Genomic DNA, 13991 nt, shown 5'->3' with positions numbered 1-13991 from the left:
AATTTTGTTGGTCTTTTCAAAGAACCAGCTTTTTGTTTCATTGATCTTTTCTGTGGTTTTCTTTGTTTCTATTTCATTGATTTTCTCCTCTGATCTTTATGATTGCTTTCCTTCTACTAACTTTAGGTCTTGTCTGTTCTTCTCTCTTGAGCTGCTTTAGATGTAAAGTGAGTTTGTTTATTTGAGCTTTTTCTTGTTTCCTGAGGTGGGCTTGTATTGCTATAAACTTTCCTCTTAGAACGGCTTTTGCCGCATCCCATAGGTTTTGGAGTGTCATATCTTTGTTGTCATTGCTTCTAGGTATTTTTTAATTTCCTCATTGATTTCTTCAGTGATCCATTGGTTATTTAGTAGCATGTTGTTGAGTCTCCACATGTTTGTGTCTTTTGCATATTTTTTCTTGTTGTTGATTTCCAGTCGTATAGCATTGTGGTCGGAAAAGATGCTTGATATGATTTCAATTTTCTTAAAATTACCGAGGCTTGATGTGTAGCCCAGGATGTGATCAATCTTAGAGACTGTTCCATGTGCACTTGAGAAGAATGTGTGTTCTGTTGCTTTTGGATGGAATGTCCTATAAATATCTATTAAGTCCATCTGGCTTAATGCATCCTTCAGGGCCTGTGTTTCCTTACTGATTTTCTGCCTGGTTGATCTGTCCATTGCTGTAAGTGGGGTGTTAAAGTCCCCCAATATGATTGTGTTATTGTCAATTTTTTCTTTTAAGATTGTAAGCAGTTGCCTTATATATTGTGGTGAACCTATGTTGGGTGCATAGATATTCAAAATTGTTATATCATCTTCTTGGATTGATCCTTTGATCATTATGTAATGTCCTTCTTTGTCCCTTAAAATAGACTTCATTTTAAAGTCTATTTTGTCTGATATGAGTATTGCTACTCCAGCTTACTTTCAATCTCTGTTTGCATGAAATATTTTCTTCCATCCTCTCACTTTCAATATGTATGTGTCCCTAGAAATGAAGTGGGTCTCTTGAAGGCAGCATATATATGGGTCTTGTTTTTGTATCCATTCAGCCAGTCTATGTCTTTTGGTTGGGGCGTTTAGTCCATTCACATTTAAGGTAATTATTGATATGTATGTTCTTATTGCTATTGTATTAATTGCTTTGGATTTGTTTTTGTTGCTCTTTTTCCTTTCCTCCTTCTCTTGTTCTTTTCTGCCTAGAGAAGTTCCTATAGTATTTGTTGTAAGGCTGGTTTAGTGTTGCTGAATTCTCTCAGCTATTGCTTATTTATGAAGATTTTGGTTTCTCCTTCAAATCTGAACGAGAGCCTTGCTGGGTAAAGTAATCTTGGTTGGAGGTTTTTTCATTTCATCATGTTAAGTATATCATGCCACTCCATTCTGGCCTGCAGAGTTTCTGCTGAAAAATCTGATGACTTTTTCGAGGTTCCCTTGTATATTACTTGTTTCTTTTCCCTAGCTGCTTTCAAGATTTTCTCTTTGTCTTTAATTTTGGTCAGTTTGATTAATATGTGTCTCAGGGTGTTCCTCCTTGGGTTTATTTTATATGGTACTCTTTGCGCTTCCTGGATTTGAGTGAGTGGTTCCTTTCCCATGTTAGGGAAGTTTTCGGCTATTATCTCTTGGAATATGTTTTCTGTCTCCTTCTCTCTCTCTTCTCCTTCTGGCACCCCTATAATCCGGATGTTGGTGCGTTTATTGTTGTCCCAGAGCTCTCTGAGACTCTCTTCATTTATTTTCAATCTTTTTTCTCTTTTCTGTTCTGCATCCGTAATTTCTACTGATCTGTTCTTCACCTCACATATTTGTTCTTCTGCCTTCTGTATTCTGCTGTTAGCTGCCTCTAGTGAATTTTTTATTTCAGTTACTGTATTTTACATCTCTTCTTGTTTAAGTTTTATATCTTGTATCTCTTTGCTCAGTGTTTATACCACATCTTCTTAATCCATTCATCGTTGATGAACATTTGGGTTGTTTCCATGTCTTAGCTATTGTGAATAGTGCTGCCATGAACATAAGCGTGCATGTATCTTTTTCAAGGAATGTTTTGTCCGGATATATGCCCAGGAGTGGGATTGCAGGACCATGTGATATTTTTATATTTAGTTTTCCATACTGTTTTCCATAGTGGTTGTACCAATTTAAATTCCCACCAAAAGTGAAGGAGGATACTCTTTTCTCCACATTCTCTACAGCATTTTTTATTTATTGACTTGTTAATGATGGGCATTCTGACTGGTGTGAGGCGGTAACTCAGAGGAGTTTTGATTTGCATTTCTCTGATAATTAGTCATGTTGAGCATTTTTTCATGTGCCTATTGGCCATCTGTATATCTTTGGAGAAATGTCTAATCAGGTATTCTGCCCATATTTCAATTGGGTTCTTGGTTTTTTGTCATTGAGTTGTACATGTTATTTGTATATTTTAGAGATGAAGCCCTTGTCAGTTGCATCATTTGAAACTATTTTCTCCCATTCTATAGGCTGTCCTTTGTTTTTGTTTTTTTATGGTTTCCTTTACTGTGCAAAAGCTTATCAGTTGGATTAGGTCCCATTTGTTTATTTTGCTTTTATTTCTGTTGCTTTGGGAGACTGATCTAAGAAAACATTTGTACAGTAGATGTCAGAGAATGTTTTCCCTACATTCTCTTTTAGGAGTTTTATGATGTCTTTCTTACATTTAAGTCTTTAAGCCATTTTGAGTTTATTTTTGTGCATGGTGTGAGGGTATGTTCTAGTTTCATTGATTTGCATGCAGCTGTTCAGTTTTCCCAGAAATACTAGCTGAAGAAACTGTCTTTTTCCCATTTTATATTCTTGCCTCCTTTGTTGAAGATTAATGGACTGTAGGTGTCTGGGTTATTATCTGGGTTCTCTGTTCTGTTCCATTGGTCTGTATGTCTGTTTTTATACCAGTACTATACTGTTTTGATTACTATGGCCTTGTAATATTGCCTGAAGTCTGAGAGAGTGATGCCTCCTGCTTGTTTGTTTTTTTTTTTTTTCTTTTCTTTCTTTTTTTTGTTTAATTTTCCTCAGGATTATTTTGGAAATTCTGGGTCTTTTATGCTTTTATATACTTTTTTTTCTCTGTCTTTTCAGGGCCACATCCATGGCGTATGGATTTTCCCAGGCTAGGGGTCTAATCAGAGCTACAGCTTCCGGCCTATGCCAGAGCCACAGCAACACCAGATCCAAGCCTTGTCTGCGACCTACACCACAGCTCATGGCAATGACGGATCCTTAACCCACTGAGTGAGGCCAGGGATCGAACCCACAACTTCAATGCAGTTCCTACTTGTATTCGTTTCCACTGTGCCATGATGGGAACTCCAATATACATTTTTGAATTGTTTGCTCTAGTTCTGTGAAAAAATGTCATTGGTAGTTTGATAGGGACTGCTTTGAATTTGTAGATTGCTTTGGGTAGTATGGCCACTTTAACAATGTTAATTTTTCCAATGTATGTGCGTGGAATATCTTTCCATTTCTTTCAGTTCTCTTTAATTTCCTTGATTGATGTTTTATAGTTCTCAGGATATAAGTCTTTCAACTCCTTAGTCAGGTATATTCCTAGATATTTAATTTGGGGGGGGGCATGATTTTAAAAGGTGTTGTATTTTTATATTCCTTTTCTAATATTTCATTTAAAAATTTTTTTATTGTTATTTCCCCAATACAATTTTTTTCTACTGTACAACATGATGACCCAGTTACACATACATGTATACATCCTTTTTTCTCCCATTATCATGTAGTGTCATAAGTGACTAGACAGTTCTCAGTGTTACACAGCAGGATCTCATGGCTAATCCATTCCAAAAGAAATAGTTTGCATCTATTAACCCAACTCCCAATCCATCCCACTCCCTCCCTCTCCCCCTTGGCAGCCACATATAAATGTAACTGATTTCTGAATGTTAATCTTGTATCCTTCTACTTTTCTGAATTCGTTCAAGTAGTTTTTGTGTGGAGTCCTTAGGATTTTCTATATATAATATCATGTCATCCGCCTAGAGTGACAGTTTTATCTCTTCTCTTCCAATTTGGATACCTTTTATTTATTTTGTTTGTCTGATTGCTGTAGCTAGGACTTCCAATAATATGTTGAAGAAAAGTGAAAGTGGGCATCCTTGTCTTGTTCCAGATTTTAGTGGGAAGGCTTTCAGCTTTTCTCCACTGACTATTATACTCTGTGAGTTTGTCATAAATGGCTTTAATTATGTTAAGGTATGTTCCCTCTATACCCACTTTGGTAAGAGTTTTTATCATGAATGGATGTTGGATTTGTCAAATGCTTTTTCTGCATCTATTGAGATTACCATGTGGTTTTGACTTTTCTTTTGTTAATGTGGTCTATGGCATTGATTGGTGTATGCTGAACCATCCTTGTGAATATGGGATGAATCCTACTTGGTTGTGGTGTATGACCTTTTTAAAATGTTGGATTCAGTTGGCTAAAATTTTGATGAGAACTCTATATTCTATATTCATTAAAGATATTGGCTTGTAATTTTCCTTTTTGGTAGTATCTTTGTCTGGTTTTGGTATTAGGGTGATGGTGGCTTCATAGAATGTCTTTGGAGTATTATTTCTTCTTCAACCCTTTAGTAAGTTTAAGAAGGATGGGTATAATTTCTTCTTTGTATGTTTGGTAGAATTCACCTGTGAAGCCATCTGGTCCTGGACTTTTATTCATAGGGAATGTTTTTATTAAGAGAGATATTTTCAAGTTTGTGTTAGATTATTTAAATTAAGGTATCTACACCCTCAGGTATTGCCTTTCCACCCTAGAGTTCCTGGTCTGAAGCATAGAGCCCCCAAAATAACTTGAAGTATTTTCTCAGTTTCCTCAAGGTTGCATGATTAGTATTATTTTAGATGCACTAAAGAAGAGCTAAGTTATTCCATATGTTGGATGCTTCAGTGAAAGAGTGGACACATTTCTCCTGGAGGCCACATCAAGCCCACTGTTTGTTTTTGTAAATAAAGTTTAATTGAAATACAGCTATTCCCATTAAATTATATATTACAGATGGTGGCCTTCATTCTATAATGGTAGAGTGTATGGCCCATTGTTTTGTGTTCGTTTATGACATGGTTAGTCATTTGGGTTCTGACATAAGAGGACACAGAAAAGAGGCCTAACTATATAGATTTTCAGGCAGTTCCCATCGTGGTACAGCAGAAACGAATCCAACTAGGAACCATAAAGTTGCAGGGTTGATCCCTGGCCTCGCCCAGTGGGTTAAGGATCTGCTGTTGCCATGAGCTGTGGTGTAGGTCACAGACAAAGCTCAGATCTGGCATTGCTGTGGCTGTGGTGTAGGCTGTCAGCTGTAGCTCAGATTAGACCCCTGGCCTGGGAACTTCCATATGCTTCAGGTGCAGTGCTGAAAAGCAAAAAAAAAAAAAAAAAAAGAGAGAAAACAGATTTGCATGCCCACAAGGCCTGCTGGGAAAGACTATGGTTAGGAATCAAGAAGCAGAATACAGGAGTGGTGGAATGCTTCAATCCTCCACTACTTTCATTAGGGTGTCTGCCAGAAAGGCAAATCAGGGTCAGGGCTGAGTGAATAGTTTAGCACTGGCTATTTTGCTGTATTTCAATGGGTTTTAGACTGTTGTGGTGATCTCTTAACTGTCTGATCCCTGGTTTGGGGATGATTAAGGCAGGGTGCAAGCTTCTAGAGTGCTAAGTTTGCATATCAAAAGCCCGCTCCTACTGGACACTTTACTTTCTCTAAGAACTGACTAGTCTTGGATGGGGCAGTCTCTCCCCAGCCAGCACTATTTTTTAAGATGTCAAAACAAAATAATATCCAAAAAATTAAAAATACATACAACGCACCCTTAAAGCCTAAGATGTGTTCTCTCTGGCCCTTTAACAAAGTTTGCCTGCATTTAGGGCAGTAGGTCTTCATTAGGCCTTAATTTTTTGGGGGGGGGAACTCCAGTTGAGAAAGGATGACCTAGTATATCTAGTAGCATCTTAGATTAAGCAACCAGCTTAGAATTGATACAGGACTGTGTCCTGGCCAGGAGTACCAAACTCTCCAATACACACTAACAGGGAGGAGTGATTAGCTGTACAGGTAATAAGGGCTTCCACCAACAGCTGTAGCTGAGACTTAGCCATTGCTGAAAGAATCTAGATCAAAAAGGGCAACACAATGTTTGCAACTTTGCCAGAATACCACTCAGCTTATGCCATGGCCTATGATTCAAAACCAGCTGGGAAAGAGAATCCCTTGAAGGAGTCTACCAAGGTCATGGATTGATCATAACTGAGGGGAAACTCAAATATATACACAGTTCCCTTTCTCAGAAAGACAGTGCTTCTTCTACCTTTAGACATAAGAATCTGTATTATTTGAGATCTCCTTTTGACCTGCCATGCATGGACAGAATCTCTTATTTTGCTTTATTCTGTTGGAGTCCTTTGTACCAGCCACCTGAGAGCCACATTGGGCACTGCAGTCTCTGTTTAAAGAGATAACCTGTTTAGGGCTTCATGTGCAAATATTTTTCAACCCTGTGCCTCAGTGAGTTGCCTCACCATTAACTTTTCCTCTAACATGGTTTAATCCTAAGAAATCTGTCTTTGAGGAGGTTTTTGATCTTTGCCCCGACGTCCCTTTCAGCTAGAGCATTACCCCTGGTTTAGCTTCTGCCTAAACAGAAGCTGCAGTTGGCATTGCTGAAGTCTCTGCCCCTAAGCACATCTGCTGTGTTGTTTTTATTTTTCCTATGACGTTGAATATTAGGGGCTTAAGTAACATTTCTTTCTCCCATAATTTTTTTTTCTTTTTTACAGCTGCCCCTGTAGCATATGCAAGTTCCTGGCCTAAGGATCAAATAGGAGTTGCAGCTGCAGGCCTACACCACAGCCACAGCAACACAGGATCCAACTAAGCTGCATCTGCAACCTACTCTGCAGCTCATGGCAATGCTAGATCCTTAACCCACTGAGTGAGGCCATGGATGAAATCCTCATCCTCACAGAGACAATGTTGGGTCTTTAACCCATTGAGCCAGAAAGGGAACTCCTCTCCCATATTTTTTTTTCTGCAATAACAGGAAAGGTCTCTAGTGCTTCGTTTTCCTTGCTAGTTCCGATTCGCCTTTTTAAAGCCTCAGATAAGGTTCTGACAGTTTTCATCTCCTTCTGAAGTTAGTTCCTTTCCTTCTCTTCCACGTGAAAGGCTGGTAGTATTTACTAGACTAAGTGCTCTCGTCACACTCTCTCCTTTTTGATTTACAGCCTAGGCAGGAATAATATTCCAATATCTAACCTTCAGTACAACGTAGGCACCAACAAATCAAAAGAAACACTGACTGTAAATAAGGCATATGGGCATGTTGTTACTTTCCATTGTATTCTAGCTGACTATTCAGTCTAGCCTTAGACATTGACATTTTAAAAACATATGCTTGGTATGTATTTTTTTCTTTCGGGACCTCTTACAGTGAGAAATAAAAAGTCAGTGCATTCTGGTCGATAACATCATCCGTTGCTCAAGAAACTCCTCTTTGACTTCCCAATGCTGAGTTGATTAACCTGACCCGGGAAGTGTTATTCTAGGTGAATATCTAAGGCAATCCAGGACTCACTTTTTTATTGTCTTCCCCAGGTCCCTGTAGTATATTTTATTTGTTTCTCACATTCCCTTGGAGGCCAGGTTTCAGACAATCTTGAGCACATGCCAATAACAACCTGCCCCCATGGTGTGCCATGTGAGTGGGCTCACATAGACTCACAAGAGCTGAATGTGCCCTTCTGTTCCCAAATCCATGTGCAGTGATACTGTACTGTGAGCTTGAACTCAGCCTTGGAGGGAGTATTTATATCATAGAAATTCCCAAACACTACAAATAAGGTTATTATTATTTTTTCTGGAGAGTGGGTCATTAAATATTAACCATCACAATACTGTATCCCCACCTACAATAACCAATTTGCTGTGAAACTCACCCCAATAATGCTATGAGTATTGATGCTGGTCTTTTTTAACTTGTCTAATATTTTTTTTCTTAAATCCTTCTTACAGCTATCCCAGCTTCGGCGAGCAGTTCCCTGACTGCTTTTACAAGTAGAAATTATCTTCAGCTTTAAAACAAGCAGTTTGTGGACCCAGGCTCCTTTGGGGGAAAAATGACAGGTAAGTCAGGGATCTTGTTCTCTTGTTCTGCGGGATTTCTTTGAACTATAGCAACACCTTTGCATCTAGAACAAATAAAACTTCTGCTCTCCTTTTCTAATCCATCTCTTTTCCCCCGTCATAGCATTTCTGTCTATTGGCCCCCATGATTATTTTTTCACATTCAGATGGGTCTCGGCAGCCCTCTAAGATTGCCTAAGGAAAGCTTTCCTTCTTTCTCCCAGAGTTCCAGGTATATAAAAAGTTGTATGCATATTCTTAAACAAATTCAGTTTCTTACCTGAGCAAACTTGATTGCTTGTAACTTCCAGACACAAATCTTTTTAGCCTTTGAAACTCAATCACTTATGTTTTTTTTTTCAGTTCCTTAATCCAAGAAGATACTTTATCTTTTATAAAATAAGGTTTCCTATTCTTTAAAAAAAGTCTATTAGTAAAATCCACCCTCTGGGATATAATGTACAGCATGGTGATTATAGTTAATAATGTATCATATACTTGGAAGTTTCTAAGAGAGTAGATCTTAAATGGTCTCACAACACAAATGAGATGGTAATTATGCGACGTGAAGAAAGTGTTAGATAGTGCTTTGGGAGCAATCATTTTTTAGTACATAAATACAATAAATCAAGTTATTGTACATCTTAAATTTACACAATATTATATGTCATTTATATATCAATAAATCTGGAATGTGAAATTAAGTTCATGGTGAGTGTTTAAAACCTGAAGCCATGGTCACAACTTCTATAATTAATAACTCTGAAGCCAAGCAGATATCATGACACAGGTGATAATCACTGGACATCTGTAAACATCTTGCAAAACCTACAAGTTAACCCCTCCCCACTTCTCCTACTTGGGCTTGAATACAAGGCAAAATGGCCTAAAAGAGCTGATTTCTAGAATGTATCTTTACTTCTTTTCTTCTTGTCACTTTCAAGTTAAAAGTCAAATACCATCTCTGAAAGGACTTCTCTGACTCCCCTGGTAGTTTTTCCTTGGTACTTTGTTTTCATTCCATTTAATTGAATTTGTATTGTATAATAATTTTTTCAATAATTTCATTCTTCTTCTACTATGAAGTAATTGTAGACTAGGTAGACCAGTATATCTTTTTTATTTTTGTACTTACTCTAATTTGATTTACAAAGTTGTGCCGTTTTCTGTTGTAAAGTGGCTCAGCTATATATGTGTGTGTATGTGTATGTACAAATACATTCTTTTTTTTAATATATTTCCCATCATGTTCTATGTCAAGAGACTGGACACAGTTCCCTGTGATATACTGTAGGACCTAATTGTCCATCCATTCTAAATGCAATAGTTTGCCTCTATTAGCCCCAGACTCCCAGTCAATCATACTCCCTTTCCCCACCAGCCTTGGCAACCACAAGTCTCTCTCTATGTGAGTCTGTTTCTGTTCTGCAGGTAGGTTAATCTGTGCCATATTCTGGATTCCACATATAAATGATACCATATCATACTTGTCTTTCTCTTCCTGACTTACTTAACTTAGTATCATAATTTCTGTTTGCATCCATGTTGCTTTGAGTGGCATTATTTTGTTCTTTTTCATGTCTGAGTAGTATTCCTTCATATATATGTACCATATCTTCTTAACCTATTCATCTATCAATAGAGATTTAGGTTGTTTCTATGTCTTGGCTATTGTAAACTGTGCTTCCATGAACATAGAGGTGCATGTATTTTTTTTCAATGAAAATTTTGTCCAGATATATTCCCAGGAGTGGGATTGCTAGATCATATGGTAGTTCTATTTTTAGTTTTCTGAGGAACCTCCATACTGTTTTCCATAGCAGCTGTACCAACTAACATTCCCACCAACAGTGTAAGAGGGTTCCCTTTTCTCCATATCCTCTCCAGCATTTGTTATCTGTAGACTTATTAATGATGGCCATTCTGACCAGTGAGAAATTGTAGTTTTTATTTGCATTTCTCTAGTAATTAGCAATTTTGAGCATTTTTTTTCATGTGCCTGTTGGCCATCTGTATGTCTTTGGAGAAATGTCTAGTTAGGTCTTATGCTCATTTTTCATTTGGGTTATTTGTTGTTGTTGTTGTTGTTGTTGTTGAGACCTTTGAGTTGTTTTTATATTTTGGAGATTAAGCCATTGTCAGTTGCATCATTTGCCAACATTTTCTCCCTTTACGTACATTATCTTTTTATTTTGTTAATGGTTTCTTTGCTATGCAAAAGCTTATAAGTTTAAGTTCCATTTGATTTGTTTGTTTGATTTGTTTTGTTTTTATTTCTATTGGCTTGAAAGACTGACCTAATAAAATATTCATATGTTTTATGTGGGAATGTTTTGCCTGTGTTCTCTTCTAGGAGTTTTATGGTATCATGTCATATGTTTAAGTCTTTAAGCCATTTTTAGTTTATTTTGTACATGGTGTCAGGGTGTATTCTAATTTCATTGATTTACATGCAGCTGTCCAATTTTCCCAGCACCACTTGCTGAAGAAACTTTTTCTCATTTTTTATTCTTGGATCTTTTGTCAAAGATTAATTGACTATAGGTGTCTGTGTTTATTTCTGGGCTCTCTATTCTGTTCCATTTATCCCTGTGTCTGTTTTTGTTCCAACACTATTTTGATTACTGTAGCTTTGTAGTATTGTCTGAAATCTGAGAGAGTTATGCCTTCTCCCTCCCCTGCCCCAGAATTACTTTGGTAGTTCTGGGTCTTTTATGGTTTTATATAAATTTTGGATTATTTGTTACAGTTCTGTGAAAAATGCCATTAGTAATTTAATAGGATTTGCATTAAATCTGTAGATTGCTTTGGGTACTATGGCCATTTTAATATGAATTCTTCCAGTTCAGGAGCATGAGATATCTTTCCATTACTTTGAATCCTCTTTGATTTCCTTTATTAGTGTTTTATAGTTCTCAGCATGTAAGTCTTTGGCCTCCTTGATCAGGGTTATTCCTAGGTATTTTATTACATTTATTGGTGTGATTTTTTTAAAAGATATTATTTTTACATTCTTTTCTGATATTTCATTGTTAGTATACAAAAATGCAACAGTTTTCTGAATGTTAATCTTTCAAGACCAAGATGCCTTTTATTCTTCTTTTTATTCCCAGGTCTTATGACAATGAGTTTTGCATACCTGGAACTTCATGACATTTGACTTACAATAGAATGCAATTTTTTTAGGATTTATGAAGTTGACATTAAAAAGTTAGATGTGTCAGGGAAAACCAAAGTCAGGTGGCTGTAGTGTTCCACTTGAAAACTGTTGTTCCCTTATCTGGAGTAGAGCAAACTATAGGTAGTTATGTTACCACTGGGATGAATCCTTTTGTTTTCTTGCCCTTCTCTAATGGTCCAAAAATCTACTTTGAGTTTTACAACATAGGTTATGGTGATACATAGATGCATAACCTCCTTGATCAGTAGCAAATTGCTTTGGTGATCCAATGATTTGACTTAATTGGCTAGAATACCCATTCTTTTATGCCCTAATGCAATAAGCCCAGAATTTGAAGTTGGAAAGTCGGATTTCCACTTTTGGCTATGCCAGTGAACATCGTGTATCCTGAGGAAAGTTGTTTAATCTTGGAGGCCTCTGCTTCCTTATTCATAAAATGGGTTTAATAATACCCTTATCCAAGAGTTGATTTAAGGATCATATTGAAGACCTTATAGACAATGATTCACTAGAAACTGGTGTTTTTATGTGAGTGATTATAGCTATAGTTAGCTAGAGTTAACTGTGGGCTTAGATCCTGAGCAGTAGAGAAACACTGTGTAATTATAAACCATGTGCTCTTTCTCTTCTGACATTTTGAGATATTCATCTTTCTCATCACAAAAAGAGTTAGCCTGGAAATGGCCATGCTTCATGGCTCATCCTGAAGTGAATATTTTTTTCTCTTTTGAAAGTTTGAACTGATACAACTCCACCAGTTTCTCTGCCTCTCAGACCACACATGCTTTTTTTCCCCTTAAAGTGTCCCTCTCAAAGAAAATACTTCAATCTCTTTCTTGTGATTGTGTAGCTCAGAAATGTCTAAAGCTATAAGCTTCAAACTTGGCAGAGTTGTCAACTTCCCTAAGAAAGAAAAATCAAGAAATATTTGAAGGATAAACCTTTCACCATATTTTTAAAGTTAAATTTGAAAAATAATGTGGGGTTGTTATTTACATGTTTTTGTTCTCCTTGCTAATAACTTCATAGTATTGCCTAAGGTGATTTCTATATCACCATTCTGTTGACATATAGGAGAGAAACACATTCCTATTCTAATCAGGGATGGTAGGTACAACTTGTTCTGGTCCTGTAAGCAATAAATGCTTTTCATCTTCTGTTAGAGTAATTTGTACCCAAGTCTAATATTCAAATCAATTATGGTAAGTAAAAGAGGTGATTATCTTCAAGGCATCTCCCTACCCTAAAATCCTCCCCTACTTTTAAGCACAAATGAAATTCTAACTTCAGATCTTCCTTTATCTAAATAGCATACTTTTGTGAAAAGACAAATGGTAGTTATTACCTATGGACTGCTCTGAATGAATAAAGAATCTGAAGAGTTTCTTGAACGGAATTGGAGGAGGTTGTATATATATAAACTGTGTGTGCAAGATGAGCAAAAAAAAAAAAAAAGACTAAGAAGATAGAACAAAGAGGATGGGGCAGTTGCTATTCAATTAATCTCATTTACATATGAAGAAAGGGACATACTTAACTGCAATTCACCTATAAGGAATGAGAACTCTAGAGGGCATTCTCAAAAATACAGGAAAAATAGGAACAATAAGAGTCTGGGATAGACAAAGCAATGGGGATGTGAAATGAAGAGCAGAAGGATGTCCAGAGGATTTACATCTTAGTCTGTGTTGAGAGTGGCAAACCTATGAGGCACGGCAGGCTTGGCTGGTTGAGGTTTCCTACAGAATGTCACCCAGTGTCCTTAGGCAGATTTGTAGTTAGTGGCCAGACCTCCATGTGCTGACACATATAAAATTAAGGCCCACATAGTCAGCTAATTTCCAGTTTACTCTTTTCCCAGATCTCCTCACCAGGAATGATTCACAATTTATATTTGCTAGAAAGAAAAAAAAAGAAAGATTTTAAAAACACGAATAGTATTCTTGTAAAAGGTATGACTTACAAATTCTGGAATTCTAGAATTTTATGCATGGGGAATTCATCATTGAAAAATAGCGTTAGGCCCTTGGGCTGCAGGAAGCTTGCTCAAGTTTCTTAGTAGTGGAAGTATCTTGAAAGGGCACCTGTAACATTAGAGAAGAGAGTATTCTTACAGTAACCTAAGAACATCCATTACCCATGTTCCCACAAAGTCCTGAGCCCTAGTGTCATCTCTGTTGTCCCCTTGGGAGCAAGAATCTCTAGATCTACTCTCTAGTACTGTGAACAAACACCAACAGTTGGTGCTCTCGCACCCCTGGGAAGAGACACACCTGCTACTGCCACTGCCAAACGTTCTGGGCAGTGCCCACATGCCTGATCTTTGTCACTTCCCAGGATCCTACAACTAGGAGCAGCCTGTACAGCACCTCCTATGTGGGCTAACTGAGATGGGTTGCTTTATTCATGGTCTACAGGTGGCGGAAGCAAGCCACTGCCCTTATCACTAACTCTAGAGATGGTCGTGGCCTGCTCCCACTAGGGGTCCCTGAACATGCACCACCTGTGGTTCCAATAACCTCAGAGGATAGCACTGCAATCAAACACAAGCTGTTGTTGCTCTCACTCCCTTGGGAACTCACATATCCTGCTGCTGCTACTGCCAAATGCTCTGGTCACCTTGTAGATCTGCCTAGAGCTCATTACCACTTCCTAGGGCC

At 37.5% G+C, this 13991-nt stretch overlaps 1 long non-coding RNA gene across 1 annotated transcript in view; it reads left to right on the top strand.

Moving 5' to 3' along the window:
* LOC110255513 (uncharacterized) overlaps nucleotides 1-13991 on the top strand; it is a 468258-nt gene that overhangs the window by 313653 nt on the left and 140614 nt on the right. Inside the window, exon 3 of the long non-coding RNA XR_014816299.1 lies at nucleotides 8040-8150. This is a non-coding gene — a long non-coding RNA (uncharacterized LOC110255513). The remainder of the gene's footprint in view (nucleotides 1-8039; nucleotides 8151-13991) is intronic.

The sequence above is a fragment of the Sus scrofa genome, chromosome 9 (genome assembly GCF_054392235.1).
Source record: "Sus scrofa isolate SSC_HxYL_T2T_F1_AM1 chromosome 9, Sscrofa_HxYL_maternal_Yorkshire_Landrace_v2.0, whole genome shotgun sequence".
Taxonomy (NCBI): Eukaryota; Metazoa; Chordata; class Mammalia; order Artiodactyla; family Suidae; genus Sus; species Sus scrofa.
Note: the sequence above shows the minus strand (reverse complement) of the source record. Positions and strands in the feature narration are given on the sequence as shown.